Source organism: Cupressus sempervirens, chromosome 3, assembly GCF_028749045.1.
Source record: "Cupressus sempervirens isolate cs-2001-9-10 chromosome 3, ASM2874904v1, whole genome shotgun sequence".
In the NCBI taxonomy this organism is placed as follows: Eukaryota; Viridiplantae; Streptophyta; class Pinopsida; order Cupressales; family Cupressaceae; genus Cupressus; species Cupressus sempervirens.
In genome coordinates, this window is record NC_143120.1 from 356503522 (window position 1) to 356513553 (window position 10032).

At 39.5% G+C, this 10032-nt stretch overlaps 1 pseudogene; it reads right to left on the bottom strand.

Moving 5' to 3' along the window:
• Positions 1 to 482: 482 nt before the first annotated feature.
• Positions 483 to 9755, bottom strand: LOC149566469 (caffeic acid 3-O-methyltransferase 1-like; annotated as a pseudogene).
• Between the last annotated feature and the right edge of the window lie 277 nt (positions 9756 to 10032).

Below are 10032 nucleotides of genomic sequence, written 5' to 3' on the forward strand. Positions count from 1 at the left end.
TGCGAAGAGAGCTTGTGTTTTTGCTGAATTATTAGTCCCATCTGGTAGTGGGGAGGATGAAATTGCTAGAACTATACCTTTACTATCTCTGACACATGTCGTAGGACCTGATTTACCTGGATTTCCCCTTGAAACACCATCAAAATTAAGTTTCACTATACCCGACTTAGGAGGAAGCCATTGCACAACTGCTCTATCTATCTTGGAATGTTGATTGTTGCTAATTCCACTCCCCCATGGAATAAGAAGAGATTTCCACTCTCGAATGATGAAACTATCCCAAACTGAGATTGTAGGATTGATTTTGCATCTAAAAAGGCCTACATCTAATAAGTTACAATTGTTAATCATATATAAATGTACTTTTCAAATATATTCTCTCTTCCTAGAGCTAAAAGAAAAGAAAATATCTTACATCAAAACATCTTTCAAGTTGACATCATTTTATCTAAAATTAAAATACTATAGTATTATAGGTACAATTAAGATTTGGGAATTTCTATAAGTACTTGGAGAGAAGTTAGTTTCATGATTTTGTAACTCATAAAACCTACTTTAAAAAATAATTGGTAGAATTCTTCTTTAGTTCTCTCCTTTCTACCCATTGTGTGGATCATCATACGCATGTCAAACAATAATCCTAGTTTATTCAACTTTTCATGAGATCTATGAATAAGTGCATCAACAATTAGAACCTTCCCATCCTTTGAAGTTGCTTTATAGCTATTCTTCAAAATTTCCACACAATGATCATCATCCCAATCATGTAAAAGCCACTACAATGGTTACAATAATGACAAATGAGTAAACTTAGACTTGATGTAATAAAGAGATAGGTATCATAAAATATTAAAATATATTGTTCCATAATACCAAAGTTTTACCTTCATAAGAGCAATATCCGCTAAAGGAATTTTATCAAACATGTTTCCACCAATATGCTTGACTCCTATGAAACATTAAATTAATAATTAATTATTTATTTAAAATTTACCTATTGTTTAAAATAATAGTTTTTCTAATGAAAAAAATAATATGTATATCATTCATATCTACATAATGCACAATCACATTCAATAATCTTCGTAGCTAGTTGTCAAATTTGACTACCATTAGCATTACCTATCACAGATGGTTCAAAATATAGAATATCATGCATAGGAGGATGTTTGATATTCAATGAAAGTCATTTAATTATCATTTGACCTATTTCAGTTTTAACACCATAAGATTAAACAAACTTCATTTGACATAAGACCTTGGTGACTAAATTTTTTTATCTTCTTTAATAGCATTAAAAATGAGTTAATGTTTTGACTCAAAAACTATATTTGAATATTCTATCAATTGTGCTTCATGTTCTATTCATTTTCATGCTAGATGATATGTTGCAAATTGCCACTCATGAAACATGGGTCAATAATTTGACTCACAAATTAAATAGTGAATCGTGTTAATAATATCACAATTCAATTATTCCAAAAAAAAATTCCTACTTGATATCTCTCTCTCTTTCTCTCTCTCTCTCTCTCTCTCTCTCTCTCTCACACACACACACACACAAAGTGAAATATTGTAATGTCCCCATTTTAGCAGTTGACCAAGTGTGTGTGCGTTAGCCTTGTTCTACATGGTCTCGAGGGCTAACGAAGGGTTTAATGGGATCTTGGAGTGTTTTGGCCTAGTCATTTCCAGTTTGGGCCAAAACGAAGTTGATTTACTCAATTTCAGGCATACTTACTATTTTTAGTAAGTCGGCAGGACACAGTGCAAGTCAATTTTGGTGATTGGATTCGATACTCCTCGGTGAGAGCTTTCCGATGAGCTATCACTCACATTATTCGGAGTTCGATTGCTAATACATTTTAATGCCTGAAGTTTTATTAAAGTAACGTCTAATTTAATTGTAAAATATTAAAGTGTTACTTTAATATTTATTTTATGGTGATGTGTACCCAAGGGAGACCTAAGGGGTATTTTAATATATGTTTTATATTACACATCTTTTATCCCACATTGCCCATATGAGTTGAGCGGACCTGTGGGAATAGAATAAAAGGAAGCATCTGTGGCTTCATTAGGCAGGTTGAATATGAGAAGAAATTGGTGTGTGAGTTGCAGCTTTGTTCTTGGCATTTGAGGACGTCTATCCTCTCTTTTAACATTCTAGAAGTCATTCCCTTGGGGTTTGGCCTTTGGAATTCTTTCTTATTGGCTTTAGTATCAGGCAGTTTAGTTGCATTTCCGGCTACAGGCAGATTTGATATTTTGCTCATATCTTCTTCACTACTTGTCCGACGCTTATGCCGCTTGGAGGGAATGGTATTATGAAGGTAGTGGACTGATTGGAGGAAAAAGTATTGTAGCAGCAAGTTCGTAAGCATGGGCTGGAGTATTATGACAATATTGCTGAAGTAATTAGTGAGTTGATAAATCTGCCATGTATTTGGTTTTATGAATTCTGAAAATAACATTTTATTAGCAGCAGTTCATTTCCACTTTGCATATTGTTGTAGTTTCTCTCTTGTTTATGTTGTATGATACCAATTCCATGCATGAAACACAACAAACAAATAAACGTTTGATTTTCAGAGTTATAAGGGGTTTTAAGAGGTTGCATGCAAACTGTTTGACAAAATTCATTTCAGCAAATTGGTTTAGTTTTATGGGACATCCAGGGGTGTCTATTACAGTGGTATCAGAGCTATAAGTCCTGCCATCCTGTGGAGGTCTTATAGGGAATTTGGAACAACCGGATAGAGGGAAAAAGTAAGTAAAAAAACACAGGCTAAGCATTTATGTTTGAGCATGCGACAGGGGTCTTATAATTTCCGCGATACCAGAGCAAGACAAAATAGGATTTCAGACTTGCAAAGCAAACAGTCTAGTACATCCGTGCAGGGGGACATTGAATTCAACCATACAGACACAGAGGAGATATTCTGTGATCAGGACAATAATATGGGTGATCGAGATGATAGGAATACAGGATTAGGCGGAGGCAAAAATGCTGGTCCAGATCAAGGGGAGGTATTGTTCCGACAGTTACTGGATACATTAGAGCAGGGGCAGCGTATGCAACAGGAGTAGAATAGGTGAATGGACATGATGTTGCAGCTCATGGCTAGACAGATGGGTGTCAATATTAATCCAGGTGATGCCAACAACAGAAACAATAACAACGAGGGAAACAATAACAACGGGGGAAACAATAACCATGAAGGCCAAGGCAACAACAATGGTTCTGAGAATAACATTAATGGTAATAATGGACACGACAATAATGGGAATGAGGCTGATAGCTTTAGACATGTTGCACGCCTAGCACGGACTGTGAGCTCGAGACCTCTTCTACCCACTTTTCCACCCAGAGATCCGGTTCATCCAGTAAACGAACCGCAGATTACCGAGTTACAGGATCAATTCAGGAGGGACTGGGAGGCTAGTGGACCAGAGTTTCAGGCAGATATTTCTCTTAGAGATTATATGGACTTGAGGATGAGACACATGCCTAAAGCAGGAGGGAGGAATCAAAACTTTGAGCTGAGGAAGAAAGTTGGAAAACTTTCTTTACCTTATTATGATGCTTCAGGGAAGATGATTGCACAAGCTTGGGTGCAGAAGGTAGATACATACTTGCAGCTTAATCCTATGCTTGAGGAGGAGGCTATCAAGTATGCGGCTATGCACTTGGATGGCGTTGCACATGAATGGTGGCATCATGGCATGGTGACTTTGGGGCATAATCAGATTACATCCTATGAGGAATTCACCGAAACATTGATTGGGAGATTTGACACTAAGGATCCCGAGTTACATTTCAAGGAGCTAGCACAGTTAAAACAGTCAGGTTCTGTGGATGCTTACATTGCCGAGTTTCAGCGCTTATCTGTACTTGTTACTGATATCTCTCCTAGGATATTGGTGGTGTTATTTTGTGATGGTCTTGCTGATCCATTATGAGGTTGGGTGAAGGGACATGATCCACTCACGTTAGCTGAAGCAACTAAAAAGGCACGAGATTTAGCCCCTTCGGTATACAAAGGAAAAAACCATTCAACAGATTCTTCCTACCGCAAGGACAAAGACAAAAAATCATTTCAGAAAGAGTATAGCAAACCCAAAGAAGGATCAAAAGGACTAGACAATGAAACCTTGAATGAACTTTGAAAGAAGAAGCTGTGCTTCCATTGTAGAGAGCCTTGGGACTTATCTCATAAATGCTCTCTCAAGGCTAAGGCAAATCAAATGGAGTATTTTTCAGCAGAAGAGTCAGAGTCAGAAGGGGAGGATCAGCACTCCGATTTAGATGAGGGTAACACTATAGAGGAGAGCAACATTCCTAAGGATGATAGATCGTTGGCACGCTTGACAGGGGCCCAAAAGGCAATCACATTTAAGGTCAGGGGTACTATCCAGGGGCAAAAAGTGATATCTCTTATTGACACTGGGGCTACACATAACTTCATAGATGCACAGTTGGTAGCCAGGAGAGGGTTACAGACAGAGGAGCATGATGGGTTTAGAGTCATGGTGGCTAACAGTGATAAGTTATTATGCACTCGGAAGATATCTAATCTTCGCATCAGGTTTGGAGATGGCTACGAGTTGGAGGATGAGTTCTATGTTGTGGACATGGGAGATTATGATGTCATCCTCGGCATGACATGGATGGCTTCACTAGTTGAGTTCACACTCAATCTAGCGAAATTGGAGATGAGATTCCAGCATGAGGGGAGAACTGTGGTACTTAGAGGGCTTTCAGATGGAGGTTGCAGAATAGTTTCCTTGAGGAGAATGCAGAGACTTTTTTGTCATGATGACATAGAGTGGGCGGCAGAATGCCACATTATGCCAACTTCACCAGAGCCACAAGAAAAGAGTCATCCACTAGATGTCCAGAAGATACTCGATAGACACGCTAAAGTATTTAGCGATATTCCTCATGGGGTTCCTCCTGACAGAGGGATGGAACATGTTATTGAGCTCGAGGAAGGAGCCAAACCAGTTATGATTACTCCCTATCGTCATCCTAAGAAACACAAGGATGAGATAGAGAAGGCGATTAAGGATTTGTTGGAGATGGGGCATATTAGGCCCAGTAAGAGCCCTTTTGCTTCAGCAGTAGTATTGGTAAAGAAGAAGGATGGGACGATGCGCATGTGCATTGATTACAGGGCACTGAATAAGAAAACAATTAAAAACAGGTATCCCATTCCTAGGATTGATGAGCTGATTGATGAGTTGCATGGGTCATGCTTCTTCACCAAAATTGATTTGCGATCCGAATACCATCAGATCAGGATGAGAGCAAAGGACATTGAGAAAACAGCCTTCCGATGTCACTATGGCCACTTTGAGTTCATGGTTATGCCATTTGGTCTAACCAATGCACCTGCTACATTTCAAAGTTGTATGAACCAGGTATTCAGGAAGCAGCTGAGGAGATTTTTCTTGATCTTCTTTGATGACATCTTGGTCTTCAGTAAGACCTGGGAGGAGCACTTACATCATCTAGAGGAGGTGTTATCTATTCTGGAGAGAGAGTCATTATATGCCAAGGAATCTAAATGTGAGTTTGGCATGACTAAGCTCCTTTACCTGGGGCATATCATTAGTGCAGATGGCGTTCGGGTTGATCCCGAAAAGATTAGAGCTATTGTAGAATGGCCTACTCCCACAAACCTTACACAGCTTAAGGGATTCTTTGGTTTATGTGGTTTTTATAGGAGGTTTGTTAAGGGATTCTCACAGATTGCTACACCCTTGACAGATCTTACCAGGAAAGGAGCCTTTATGTGGACAGGGGCAGCACAGAGGTGTTTTGAGCATTTCAAGTAGGTAATGTCTTCATGTCCAGTTCTAGCTCTACCGGATTTCATGAAGCCTTTTGAGCTTCATTGTGATGCATCTGGTGATGGGATTGGAGCAGTATTGATGCAGGAGAAGCATCCCATTACATTCGAGAATAGGAAGCTCCGAGGAGTTGAGAAAAGTTATTCTGTCTATGACCGAGAGATGTTGGCCATAATGCATGCATTGGCCAAATTTCGATCATATTTGGTAGGTGGACGTTTTGTGATCAAGACTGATCACAACAGTATTAAATACTGCATGAGCCAGCGTGATCTTAATGACCGACAACAAAAATGGGTGACTAAATTGCAGGCTTATGACTTTGACATAGAGTTTGTCAAAGGTAAGAAAAATGTGGTGGCTGATGCCTTATCTCGGAGACCTCACTTATGTGCTCTGGCAGAGATTTCAGGAGATTGGAGAGATCAGATTATAGCAGAGTATGTCGGAGATGCTTGGGCTTCTGGATTGATTTCAGGTACCATACAGGATGATCGCTATGAGGTGATAGATGGATTGATCAGAGTTCAGGACAGGGTTTATTTGATTCCATCATCACATTTGAGAGAGGTGATACTGAAGGCATTTCATGATGCACCCACAGCTGGACATCCGGGGGTCTTCAAGACCTACAGGCAGATCCGAGAGCGGTTTTCATGGAAAGGGCTCAAGGATGATGTTCAGAGGTATGTCAGGGAGTGTGTGGTTTGTCAACAGAATAAAGGAGAACACACATTTCCTGCAGGTTTATTACAGCCCTTGCCCATTCCTGATAGGAAATGGGAAAGTATTTCGATGGACTTCATCACTGGTTTACCACGAGTACAAGGAAGGGATTGCATCTATGTGGTGGTGGACCACTTGACGAAGTTTGCTCACTTCATTGCTATTCCGTCCACTTACACAGCAGCACAGGTGGCAGAGCTTTTCTTTAAAGAGATATTCAGGTTACATGGGTTGCCCAGATTCATTGTCAGCGACCGGGATAGTAAGTTTATGAGTGTTTTTTGGCAAGAGTTGTTTAGGTTGTGTGGTACAGATCTTACACCTAGCACTAGTTATCATCCGCAAACAGATGGGCAAACAAAGATTGTGAATAAATGGGCGGAAGGATATTTGAGGAACTATGTAACTACACAACAAAAGGCTTGGATCAGATGGTTGCATATGGGAGAGTATTGTTATAACACCACTTATCATATGTCCATTAAGATGACTCCTTTCATGGCACTCTATGGTTATGAAGCACCTAGCTTCATGGATTTAGTTTTGGGGGATAGTAGAGTGCCCAAAATTGCAGGATAGTCAGGAAATCCTGAAAGTGCTCAAAGAGAATATACAACAGGCTCAGAATCAACAGAAATTGTATGCTGATCAGCACCGAATAGAGCGCAGCTTCGAGGTAGGGGATATGGTTTACTTGAGGCTACAACCATATAGACAGTCATCGCTCAAGAAGAGCGGAGCTGAAAAGTTGAAACCTAGATTTTATGGTCCATACAGGGTGATTCGCAAAGTGGGCAAAGTCGCCTATGAGCTTGAGCTTCCAGAAGGCAATCGAGTGCACAATGTGTTTCATGTGTCTAGGCTTAAGAAAGCCATTGGTCAGAGTGTAGTGCCTTCTGCAGATTTACCCCCTTTGGATGAGGAGGGGAAGCTTGTGTTAGTACCTGAGGCTATTCTGGATACCAGAGAGAGGAAGCTTAGAAGCAAGATAGTGAAGGAGTATTTGGTCAAATGGAAAGACCTGCCGGAGGAAGATTCTACATGGGAGAGTGAGCAGGTTATTCAGTAGGCTGGACTGAGATTGCTTGAGGACAAGCAATTTCAAGGGGGGCGGACTGTAATGTCCCCATTTTAGCAGTTGACCAAGTGTGTGTGCGTTAGCCTTGTTCTACATGGTCCCGAGGGCTAACGAAGGGTTTAATGGGATCTTGGAGTGTTTTGGCCTAGTCATTTCCAGTTTGGGCCAAAATGAAGTTGATTTACTCAGTTTCAGGCATACTTACTATTTTTAGTAAGTCGGCAGGACACAGTGCAGGTCAATTTTGGTGATTGGATTCGATACTCCTCGGTGAGAGCTTTCCGATGAGCTATCACTCGCATTATTCGGAGTTCGATTGCTAATACATTTTAATGCCTAAAGTTTTATTAAAGTAACGTCTAATTTAATTGTAAAATATTAAAGTGTTACTTTAATATTTATTTTATGGTGATGTGTACCCAAGGGAGACATAAGGGGTATTTTAATATATGTTTTATATTACACATCTTTTATCCCACATTGCCCATATGAGTTGAGCGGACCCGTGGGAATAGAATAAAAGGAAGCATCTGTGGCTTCATTAGGCAAGTTGAATATGAGAAGAAATTGGTGTGTGAGTTGCAGCTTTGTTCTTGGCATTTGAGGACGTCTATCCTCTCTTGTAACATTCTAGACGTCATTCCCTTGGGGTTTGGCCTTTGGAATTCTTTCTTGTTGACTTTAGTATCAGGCAGTTTAGTTGCATTTCCGGCTACAGGCAGATTTGATATTTTGCTCATATCTTCTTCACTACTTGTCCGACGCTTATGCCGCTTGGAGGGAATGGTATTATGAAGGTAGTGGACTGATTGGAGGACAAAGTATTGTAGCAGCAAGTTCGTAAGCATGGGCTGGAGTATTATGACAATATTGCTGAAGTAATTAGTGAGTTGATAAATCTGCCATGTATTTGGTTTTATGAATTCTGAAAATAACATTTTATTAGCAGCAGTTCATTTCCACTTTGCATATTGTTGTAGTTTCTCTCTTGTTTATGTTGTATGATACCAATTCCATGCACGAAACACAACAAACAAATAAACGTTTGATTTCCAGAGTTATAAGGGGTTTTAAGAGGTTGCATGCAAACTGTTTGACAAAATTCATTTCAGCAAATTGGTTTAGTTTTATGGGACATTCAGGGGTGTCTATTACAAATATATATCTACTTGCACACTAGTTTACTAATTTGATAGTAAAAAATAATTAATGTCTTTAATTGTAATTCATTTTTAATTCATTTTTCAAGTACTCCTTGTGTGGATGGCTTAAACATCACATTCTAAGATTTCATTTCTAAGCTAAGATTACTAAATAATCAAAATTAACTAAATGTTTTCCTTAACTTTTTTTTTTCTTTGTTATTATTATTACATCGTAGATATATAATTGTCTTCATACCAAAAAAATGCAAATAGTCTATCAGTTTTACATTATATACAAAATGAGATGGGATTCCTTACCAGGTATAGGAGGTGCAGTTGCGATGACATGGGGCAGGTCAAAGGTAATCCCCTCTATACGTGAATGTTGAGCAACTACGGCAGACAATGCAGAATCCACTCCTCCCCCAACATCCACAACACTCGTAACAGTCTTAAACGCATCGTACATCTTCACCACAGAAGACATGAGCTCTTTTGTATCACAGACCATGGCCTTGTTAACAAGTTCGTTGGCTTCGGGATTTGAACTCACATATTCCCGGGGGCTCATGCCATAGACTTTCATGAAGGGATGACACCCTTCGACCACAGAATCATGAATATAGTGGTGAGTGTCCATGTAAACTTTGTCTATTGCCAACATTATAATTGGCGCGCAAGAATCCCCGTTTTCATCCTTGACAAGCAGCTTAGAAACACTGTTCAAACCATACTTAACTAGCCTGATCTGCTCGTCTGTTTCTTCCTTGTGAACTGCTTTTCTTTTTGTGGAAGCAGAATTATTTCTGCAAAGTCATCCACGGACAGAGGTTTTCGTTTCCCATTTGTAGCTATAATTTGTGGAATGCTGAGCAGGACAGCACCTTTGAGGGCCATGGGCTTTGCAGCAGAGAACATCATCTCGTAAACTGTTGTAGATGGGCTTCCATTTCTCTAGTTTGGGTGGAAGAGATATGAATGATTCCTTCACAAGTTTGCTTCCTTCATATAGACGAAAAAACTGTTGGGGAAAGAGAAGATACACTATTCAAGCAATTGATGAACAGTACCATGTTTAACTGTGAAATGGTGTAGATCTTAATAATAAGCTTCTTTAAAGTCAATTAATACAATTATTTACCTTTAACTTTAGCCTAAAATATCGTCTCTGACACTCTAGTACTACCGTCTTTTCTGTTGGAAAGGAGACGGAGAAAAACAAACAGA